This window comes from Engraulis encrasicolus, chromosome 22, assembly GCF_034702125.1.
Source record: "Engraulis encrasicolus isolate BLACKSEA-1 chromosome 22, IST_EnEncr_1.0, whole genome shotgun sequence".
Taxonomy (NCBI): Eukaryota; Metazoa; Chordata; class Actinopteri; order Clupeiformes; family Engraulidae; genus Engraulis; species Engraulis encrasicolus.
The window spans coordinates 2,329,526-2,339,409 of record NC_085878.1 but is presented as its reverse complement, the minus strand read 5'-3'; positions in this window follow the sequence as shown (position 1 = coordinate 2,339,409).

Genomic DNA, 9,884 nt, shown 5'->3' with positions numbered 1-9,884 from the left:
CTTGTAAATCACAATTGAACAGTAGTAACTCAAAGAATGAACCCCAAACACGTCTGTTTTCAATTTGAGCGCCTGCGTGCTGCCAAGACGAGACTGACTCAGAGACCACCCTTTGGTAGAGTGAGACTTAACTAGCCTGTTCACCTCAGAGCACAGAGGCCTGAGTGTCGGCACTACCCTCCCCGTTATCTCACGCACGCCACGCGTCACAGAAACATGACTAAGGTGCCGTTTCCACGTAGCTGGATATTTTTATATGTGGATATTTTTTTCTCCTGCTTGTATTGGTTTTGCATTGGTTTTGGCCTTCCGTTTCCACGTAGCAGATATTTAAAAATCCAGGTGCAGGAGAAAAAAATAGCAGGAGAAAAAAATATCCTGTTCAGGGGTCTGAAACGCATTTGTTACAATGGAGGATTTTTTTTATCCACATGTTGCGTTTACACCTAGCAGGAGAAAAAAATACCCTGCTAAAAAAATATCCTGCTACGTGGAAACAGCACCTAAGTTTGTCCCTCTTTGGTTTCTCTAGAGAGGGTGTTTGGAATTGGGGTGCACACATCCACAAGTAGTTGTCCTGGTGCCAGACAAAAGGTACTAGGTAGTGTGATGAAGCGGTCTGCACACTGTGCATTAACGCCAAAGATACTTTATTTCATTTAAACATATGGCAACGTTTTGATTCAACAGAGGGATCTTCCTCTTCCCTAGAGAGGGGACATCACAAAATGGAGGGTAGAGAGCTGCGGCCCGGATACGGGCAGGACAGAGAGATGCTTTTGTCTGTACCCGAGATCAGTCAGATAGTTTCATAAGAATACACCAGTTAGGATACTGGAGCTTTTTTCCCCTCATAGCCATGTACACAATAGTTTGTCCCTTTTGGGATGCCCTAGCGGTCAAATTAGCTCATTCGTTAATAAATAGTCAATTCCTTAAACTCTGCATGGAGACATCCAAACATGGTTGAAGGTATAGTAGGCCACACACACACACACACACACACACACACACACACACACACACACACACACACACACACACACACACACACACACACACACACTCAGTGTGCCGCCAACACAACACCGCTATTAATTTGCAAGGTCAGCAGAAACTGTTTGCATCTGCCAGCGCGTGTGGAATGCCTGTTTTGTTCGCTCTAATCAGTTTACAAGCTGCAGGTACACGCCACCTTAAAACCTTTCAACATGAGCCTGAGAGGGAATCACCCTGCCTTGGCAGTGCTTCCATATGGCCCACACATTAATGTTACATTATAATTTAAAGCATGTTGGGGGGAGACGTTTGGAACAGAACATTATTTAATAACATAAAAATGAGCCAACACCTCTTAAATGGTCTTCACATCTAAGACCATATGTTCACGAATGGGTGTCTGGTGTCTGGTGTCTGATCGTGTCTGTCTGTCTTGTCAGCTTGAAGTCTGTAGAGTACATCAGACCATTATATTTTATTGAAGTTCTAAGACCTGTCAAGTTCTAAATGAACACCCACGTCATACCTGAAGATAGAAACCTTTTGCGCATGTGGGGTTTTAGGGCATAAAAGTTCACAGATCACAAGGGAACATTGTATCAAATGTAATTAGAACGATCTGTCTTTTTATGTTAAAAACATTTCAGTGTTCAGTCTCTCATCTTTTGGAGGTACAGTACTCCAAATTGCCAGGTACAGAGGTCTGTTGGCTCATACAAACACGCTTTCAGATCTCAAGAGCATTGAAATTCACCTGATTTGTTGCCTTGGTTGGTGGATTCCACCTATTGCCTTTGAGGATTTTTGTCATTTGAAATGGTCAAGATTATTACAAATCGTCCCTTGAGGTGATTGGCCTTTGATGTATCTGGGGTGCCACTCGGGGCCGTGTCATTAAACATTCTTGAGAGCCCTCTCACACAGGGGCCTGGTCTTGGCACGCCATCGGCAGCTGTGTTCAGTGTTGCCAGATGTGTCTGATTAAATCCCGCCCAAAAGGTGCTCAAGAACCGCCAGGATGCGCTAAATTCCGCCCAATTTCAACAAATTGCATTGATTTCTAAACTGCAGAAAAAGAACGCCAGATGTCAGATTCTCCCGTTTTTACCCGCAGAAGGCCATCCCAAGCAGCCCAATTGGGCGGGTAAACGCCCAATCTGGCAACACTGGCTGTGTTGGAGGGAAACTGGCGTTGCAGGCTGATTGTCTGCTTTGTCGAGTCCCTAGCCGTCTACTCAGGGCTCGGGGAGGGTTTTTTCCTTTTTCTTTTTCTTTTTTCTTTCTTCCCCTTTTTGTTTTTACCCCAGGGCGGTTCTCAGACATCCAAGAGTTTAGAGTAGAGATAGCAATCAGGGTTCAATGAGCCCTGGCGTTTAAACAGAAGACAAGGTCAATGGGACACGACTAGATGACTGTTTTTGTAATTCTCCAGGTAAATTATGAATTGCTGCAATGGTTGTTTTTTTCCTTTATTTGCTGTAATGCAATCCGTAATAAGTGTGGAAGGTTTATCAAAATATTTGTCTCTTTTCACTGTTCCTGACTGTTATTTATTAGTCTTCAGATTAACACACAAACGATTTAAGTCTGTTCTTTTTCTAAGGGGTCTGTTATAAGGTAGATTTTTTTTTAGTCATGAATGCGCATCAGCGCAACCATTTCGGGGTTCTGGAACAAATATTTCTGTGGTTACTTTCTCTCTCACGCACACACACACACACACACACAAATAGACAAAACACACACACACGCGCGCACACACACACACACACAGAAAAGGGTGGGGTGGGGTGGGGTGTGCGAGCATTGGTTTGGGGGGGGGGGTCAAAATATCAAACAACCTTGGAATATACCAGTGCGTGTGAGATTTCAGAAAACACCCCAGTGAACAATCAAGGCATAATGAGGGATGTCTAAGCATCTCGCTAGATAAATAACCCTGACTAATAGAAAAAGTGTGTGCTCCATGTCAAGGGAGACACCAGTTCAAATGACTGAAGAAACAAATCCCTTCTTGGAGAGAGCAGAGCTGAGCTCGTGCCGGCTCTTAACTAATCTGCGATATTGCCGAGAGTGACTGCAGATCACACAGAGTGTCTGTTATAAAACAAACTAGCACTTTATTATACCACTTGCCACATAATGTGGGCCTAGCATGAAAAAGCGTGACAAAAAAAGCTGCACATAATCAGCTTACACATGAACTAAGTAGGAACAGAGGGCGCCGCGGCCCTGTTGTTTTCCTTTCCATTTGCAAGTCTGGCACAGGCTGCGGCCACCTTGAAGAATCTGAAAAGCATTACGCCGGCCCGGCCCGCACCGCACCACGCGCACGGTCAAAAGAACACAGCGTGTGTAGGATATCGCATGGCAACCGACTGACATTAAGTAAGAGGTCTGGGCCGGAAAAGAAAAAAGAATAGCAGGTAGAGAGCGGAGATATCGTGCAAGGAAAAGGCAAGCGGAGAGCAAACAACAAACCTGCTGGAGGACTGGCTGGCAGCTTCCGCCTGAAATGTTTCAATTACAAAGCACCTTCCCCTACGTTTCATTCACATGGACATGTTTGGTTCCAGGCCTGGAAGAAGGGGGCATCCTCGCAAAATGACGTAATTTGGAGCAGATTTTGGGAGAGCGTGTGAGGGATGGGGAGGTGGGGAGGTTGTGGGCAACAGCATACCTCCATTGCACTTTGGCACGCCACTTCCAGCTCGCCGCACGGCACGAAGATGGGGGAGCAAGCTCCATTTATAAATTATTGGCCGTATTGTCACACACACACACACACACACACACACACACACACACACACACACACACACACACACACACAGGCTACAGGGATCATATTCCCTTTCCAAAATGTAAAAAGAATTACTGACTTGATACAGTGTGTACTTTTAAAGGAGTTCTCCTGGACGCTAAAAAAATATGTTGAGAATACAGTATCATCTGTTTCCAATATCGGAGCAAGAACTTCATATTTTATTAGAGCTATTATACGTCTGCACGTAAAACAGCATACATGACAAATTTCACCAAAAATGTCCACCATCATAAAAATGTCAATGCAATATGAAAGCACATGTTTCAATACACAGCTCCTCCTTGATCAGTTGCCGTCTGAGCCAAGTTAGTGGACACTGACACGAGAGGGATAATCTTGCACGATGTAGTAATGTACAAACATTTTAAACGATAAATAAGTATGTTTTTGTCCCTCTGCATAGGTGCTGCTTTAGTCTCAAAGATTAAAAAAGCAAATATAAATGAATCGTTCAGTATTAAATGAGCTGGTTTGTTTTTGGTGTACTATATCAGTGCTTCCCAACCTTTTTTGTCCTGCGTACCCCCTTAGCAACTTTTTTCGTACCCCCTCGCCCTCATTCATTCTCTGTTCCTCTAACCCAATGTGACTACACTCAGTATATTTGTTATTATTACATTTTTCCGCGTACCCCTTGAGGTGTGCTCCCGTACCCCTAGTGGTACACGTACCCCTGGTTGGGAAACACTGTACTATATAATAGACCTTTTTTAGGCCTTAAAGGGAGATGTCACTATAAAATCAAATTTGATAAATAGGGGATAGGCCAGCTCAGGGACGATCTTCACCAAACATACAAACTCTGCATGACCTTTCAACGTGCCAATTTTCATTTTACTCTAAAAGTTACCCTTTAATATGCAATGTTTGGATAATATATTAGCTGTTCTGACAATCTGATATCCCCTAAACAAATCCCCATGGTTGATTTAGAGTGGTTTCTAAAGTCAAACGGAAAAAAAAACAAAAACAAAAGAAAAACAGTGATTTCTAAAATAGCACGCCACGCAGACATCCAATCAAATCAGATAAGTTAAAATAGTGCCACGATGAGCAAAGAAATCAGAAGTGTCTGTGAAGCTGCACCCCCGTCGCCCCCTCGCACGATGATATATGGCAGATGTGCCCCTAAAGCATAAGACTTGACATGCAAAGTTGCGTGCCTCCAACAAGAAGAACAGGATGTTACCCCGTAGAAGAGTGGGGCTGGGAGGAAAGGAAAGCCCTGGATGGTGTTTTGGGGTGGGGGTGGGGGGGGAGTGGTTGAGTAATACCGACCGATGATGAAATATAACGTTTGGCCCTCTAAATTAGGTCATTTTGACTTGAGCAATCATTCTGCTTTCTGTCATTAGTACGAGCTCTAATAATTTGTAACGACGGCCTTCAACTGCTTCAGCCCCATTCACCAACTCTAATATCCTGATGTAATGCATCCCATGCCGTTGCACTTTTTTGCGAGCCGTACCGAGACAATTTAAGGGCCTCAATTAGTTTTGGACAATTTGACTTCTTGGAAACAAGTAAGAGAGTTCAGATGAAAGCTGTTTCAATCAGCTTGCTAGTTGCTACCCGTCTTCACATCGCCAACTCTCTAACCGCCTTGGACAAGCAATGACAGCACACGACATCAGAACTCCAAAGTCAATGTGGGCCTTGCGAATATTGACAGAGAGAGCCTAGGTGAAAGTGGAATTAGTCCAGCATACGTCCACCTGCATCCTCCCACATTTGGGTCTGCCCAGAGCTCGGTGTGCGTGAATAAATCAAAGACAGACCTCGGGTTCCCAGGTCCTTGTAAAAACGCTCTAGCCGGAGCCAGCGATGGGAAAGGCAAGTACACTCCCCCGTTATACTGTACACAACACTAATTAAGCAGCCCATCTGCTCACGGCTCGCATGCTAAGTTGCAATTTGCTGGATCTCACATGTGTGCGGAGCGGGCAGGCGGCAGTGCAGTGCTGTGTCTAAGCCCTCGCCGCACTGCGCTGCGCTGCGGTGGGGACATGTTTGTAGGGGGTTATCTGGATGTCATCATAACCACAAGAATCAGCCCTCCGATGCTATCTGCCATGCCCACCCAGACGAGGGCGGCCTACTTTGTCTGTCAGTGCTGGGTAGTCCCCCTCAGGGCGACTCACGACTCACGACAGCAAGGCTGGCCCAGCGGCCACACAGACGGGCAAAGCCACACACATGGGCAGATTTATGCCAAGGCCTATATGCCACAACTAGTGCCACCATGTCTTGAGTCACATCAAAGTCACAGAGACGGGGAAAGCCACACAGACTGGCAAATGTAGCCAAGACCTATATAAGCCTACAGTATGCCACCACCACCAGCGTCACCATCTCTCGAGGGTAAACAGGACATGGGTGAATCATGGCACTGCCATGGTACCCACACCACCACCAAAACAGAGATGTGCCCAGAACTGTTTGTGTACCAAAGCTTATAAAAAGCCTTGCGTGCGTGGGTGTAGGTGTGTGTGTGTGTGTGTACAAGGATGTGTGTGTGTGTGTGAGTGTGTGTGTGTGTGTGTGTGTGTGTGTGTGAATGTGTGCGTGCGCATGCGCATGCGTGTATGTGTTTGTGTGCGTGCGTTCGTGCTTGTGCGCATGTGTTTGTGTCCGTGAGTGCGTGTGTGCGTGCATGCGTCCCACACTGGTGCTGCTGCTCTTCTTGTGGTATTGTGGTTTCAGTGATCTGTCTCCTCTCCACCCCTCGTCGTTTCTGCATGTTAGAGTACTTACATAATATACATATACTATATATACTATGCATATTGTGTAGAACACTTTCAGTGAAAAACGTAAAAGGAATGATGGGCTGTTGAATAAAATGCACTCAGCCCAGATACTAAATCTCAAATTCTTATTTCCTAGCTGTCTCTGTAAAATCGGCGAGGCTTACTGATTTCATAACTGCTCTAAATCACGTTTGAGCATTGCATAGTTAAGACCTCATCGTTAGAATCTTTTGATTCTTTGAAACAGCACATGAAACCAGCACAAAACCAGATCATAAGTTGTGTACTGTCAACACGGATAATCGCAGTAACATTGTGACACTCTGTTCCCAGGGCCGCTGACAGCTTTGGCTGAGCCCGGGACAAAGTCATCTGAAAGGGCCCCCCCACCCCAATGCATACAATTTGCTGTGGACCCAATTCTGGTCCCCCTCTTCCTTCCTGGGCCCGGGACAATGGACCCTTTAGAACCCCCACCCCCACCCCCTCCAGTTGGCTTCCATGCTCTGTTCTACTGTATCTCAGCACGTGAATGATGAAATGGTGGACAAATGTATTTTATTACAGTTTTCAAGAGCTTGTTTTACGGTACATTGCAGCATAGTGGTGGGACATCTTTTTCATCCAGTCTCGGCGGCCACACACACACACAGACACTTGTGTGTCGCACAGACACGGGCGTTTCAGCTGAAGACAAATGGCGAGGGTCTGGTGTGAGTGTTCAAGCCTTCTCACCGGCACTTATGTCACCGCAGGAGTAAAGAAGACATATTGCTCCAGACGTTGCTGTGTGTGTGTGTGTGTGTGTGTGTGTGTGTGTGTGTGTGTGTGTGTGTGTGTGTGTGTGTGTGTGTGTGTGTGTGTGTGTGGGTGGGGGTGGGTGTGGGTGTGTCCCCGGGTGTGTGTGGGGTGTGTGTATGTGTGACTTTTGTGTGTGACTATTGTGTGTGTGTGTGCGTACACGTGCATGTGTGCATGAGTATGTGTGTGTGTGTGTGTGTGTGTGTGTGTGTGTACACTGCACTGTGGACCACCAGAAACATGCCTTGACACCACTTCCATCTGAGTTTCAGCTGTCGCGTCCCAGAGTAGAGGCAGTCGGGATTGACAGATTTATTGCCTCTTCCTGGTAAGGAGAAGTGACCTTCTGGTGACCTCCAGGGATGACCCTTTCACACAGCATAAATGAAGACCTTCGGGCTGGGTACGGTTGGAAAACCTGGCCTATTCAGAATGAATTCCAATGGACGGGGCAGTACACTGAACAGATGGCGGGGTACTGTAGCTGCATCACCACACTGCTGAATGGTCTTTGCCGTTCGATCATTTTGGTGGTTGCGAAGTAGTGACTCATCATTGTTGGGTGGGTGCGCACCTCCTAATTAAATTTTGCATGTGCGGTCAGCCTACTGCGCAGCGCACTTCATTTAATCAACCCCTTACCGCAGAGCCTCAGTTATAACCTTTAGTAATAACCTTAGTAATGGACAGGTCATTAATCGGTTACCTAAGACTCCTTGCATTGACGTAGCAATGTTGTTATGATGTGGTTGAGTGTTTCCAGCAAAGAGTGAATAGGCCTGTAGGCGGGCCTATCTGCAGTAAGAGGTAGCCAGGCCACGCCCTCCTAGTGATGCAACACCTTCTGTGTTGCCTCTAGCAGGGGGTGTTCACTCACGGAACTAGCTACTAGCCACAACTGCCTAACCCTAATCCTACCTAAGTGCAAAATTAATGGGTGTCAATGGAGTTTTCTACCATTATAATTTTTGTGATTTTTTAGAATTTTTTGTCCAGAAATATTAATATTAAGTTCGAAGCTAGAAATAATAAGACCCCAGTTGAGTAGCGTTTCGATTATTTTGCGCCACTAGATTATTATATACGGGGTCACAAAGCTCAATTTTTATGGGGCCAAAGCCATAAACATTAGCGGGATGTTAGCGAGTACAGGTTGAAATCTTCTAACCTGCTGTAAAACACACCTGAACGATTTGTCAATACAGCCTATTGTTAAACAACAGTCATAGTGCTTAACAGGAATGTTTTGTTGATGATATTTGTGACTGGAAATGGCAGTAGCAATGTATTTAGCATATGGGTTCCCCTTTCCATTCCATACATTTTCCCACATGAAGGACTTACCGACGCTCGCCACCTAGTGGACACTCCATAGTTACTGCATTATGCATGCAAAGCTAACTGGCTACAATGGGAACCAATCAGTGTGAATATTCTCCCTGTTAGAGATTCTCTGCTTCTAGTCAGGCTAAGAGCGACGTTTCTGATCTTCCAAAAAATCTGGAACTCCACCCACTTAGTCGGACCCCAGTCAACCAGTAGCAAACCTAGGGAGGCGGGTCAACCATGCCGTTTAGGAAACGTTATGCTCTTGGTCAGACCAAGTCTCGAAGAGATTTGGAGGTCGATGATAATCAGGCTAAGTAAGTATCTGTAGAGTGTTGGTTTTAAACAACAGGGAATATTGTATATTTATTAAGTATATACTGTGGTAGGCCATTCATAATATTTGTTCATGTGACTTGCACATGCCTAATACGATTGTGTGCCAGACTGTAAGTACAGTACCAGCATGGCGTGCGACTTTAAGTTTGCAAGTTCTCTTTAAAGGTGTGTGACCGCCTTCTCATTAAAACAGCACAGGAGAGATGGCCCCTTTGGCCAACGATTGTGTGCCAGACTGTAAGTCCAGTACCAGCATGGCGTGCGTGCGACTTTAAGTTTGCAAGTTCTCTTTAAAGGTGTGTGACCGCCTTCTCATTAAAACAGCACAGGAGAGATGGCCCCTTTGGCCAACACAGTAAAATGCAGTGTTGATTCAATACTTACAGAGTACACTGGCACAAATCACACTCTAGAAGATGTACAATTGACTCTTAAATGTTGAATTAACACTGTACTTCTTGACTGTGTATGACTGGGAGTGGGATGCAATCACCTGGGGGAGTGCTGCTGCTGGAGGAAGACAGAAGAGCATTTTTCTTCCAAAAAAGGGAGCTTGAGTGGAGTAAATTGAGTGGTGAGGTGAAAATAAAGGAGAAGGAGGATGAGCCATTCCCATGGCCTGTGCAGGGTTGCCAGATGAGGCTGATGATTTCCAGCCCAAAAAATGCTCAAAACCTGCCTGGAAGCACTAAATCCCGCCCAATTCTATTGATTTCTATGGGCAAAATTGGGCGGGTTTTTCTGCTAAATGCCATTTTTACCCACAGACGGCCATCCTAACCAGCCCAATTGGGCGGGAAACAGCCCAATCTGGCAACACTGGGCCTGTGTTTGAGTATACT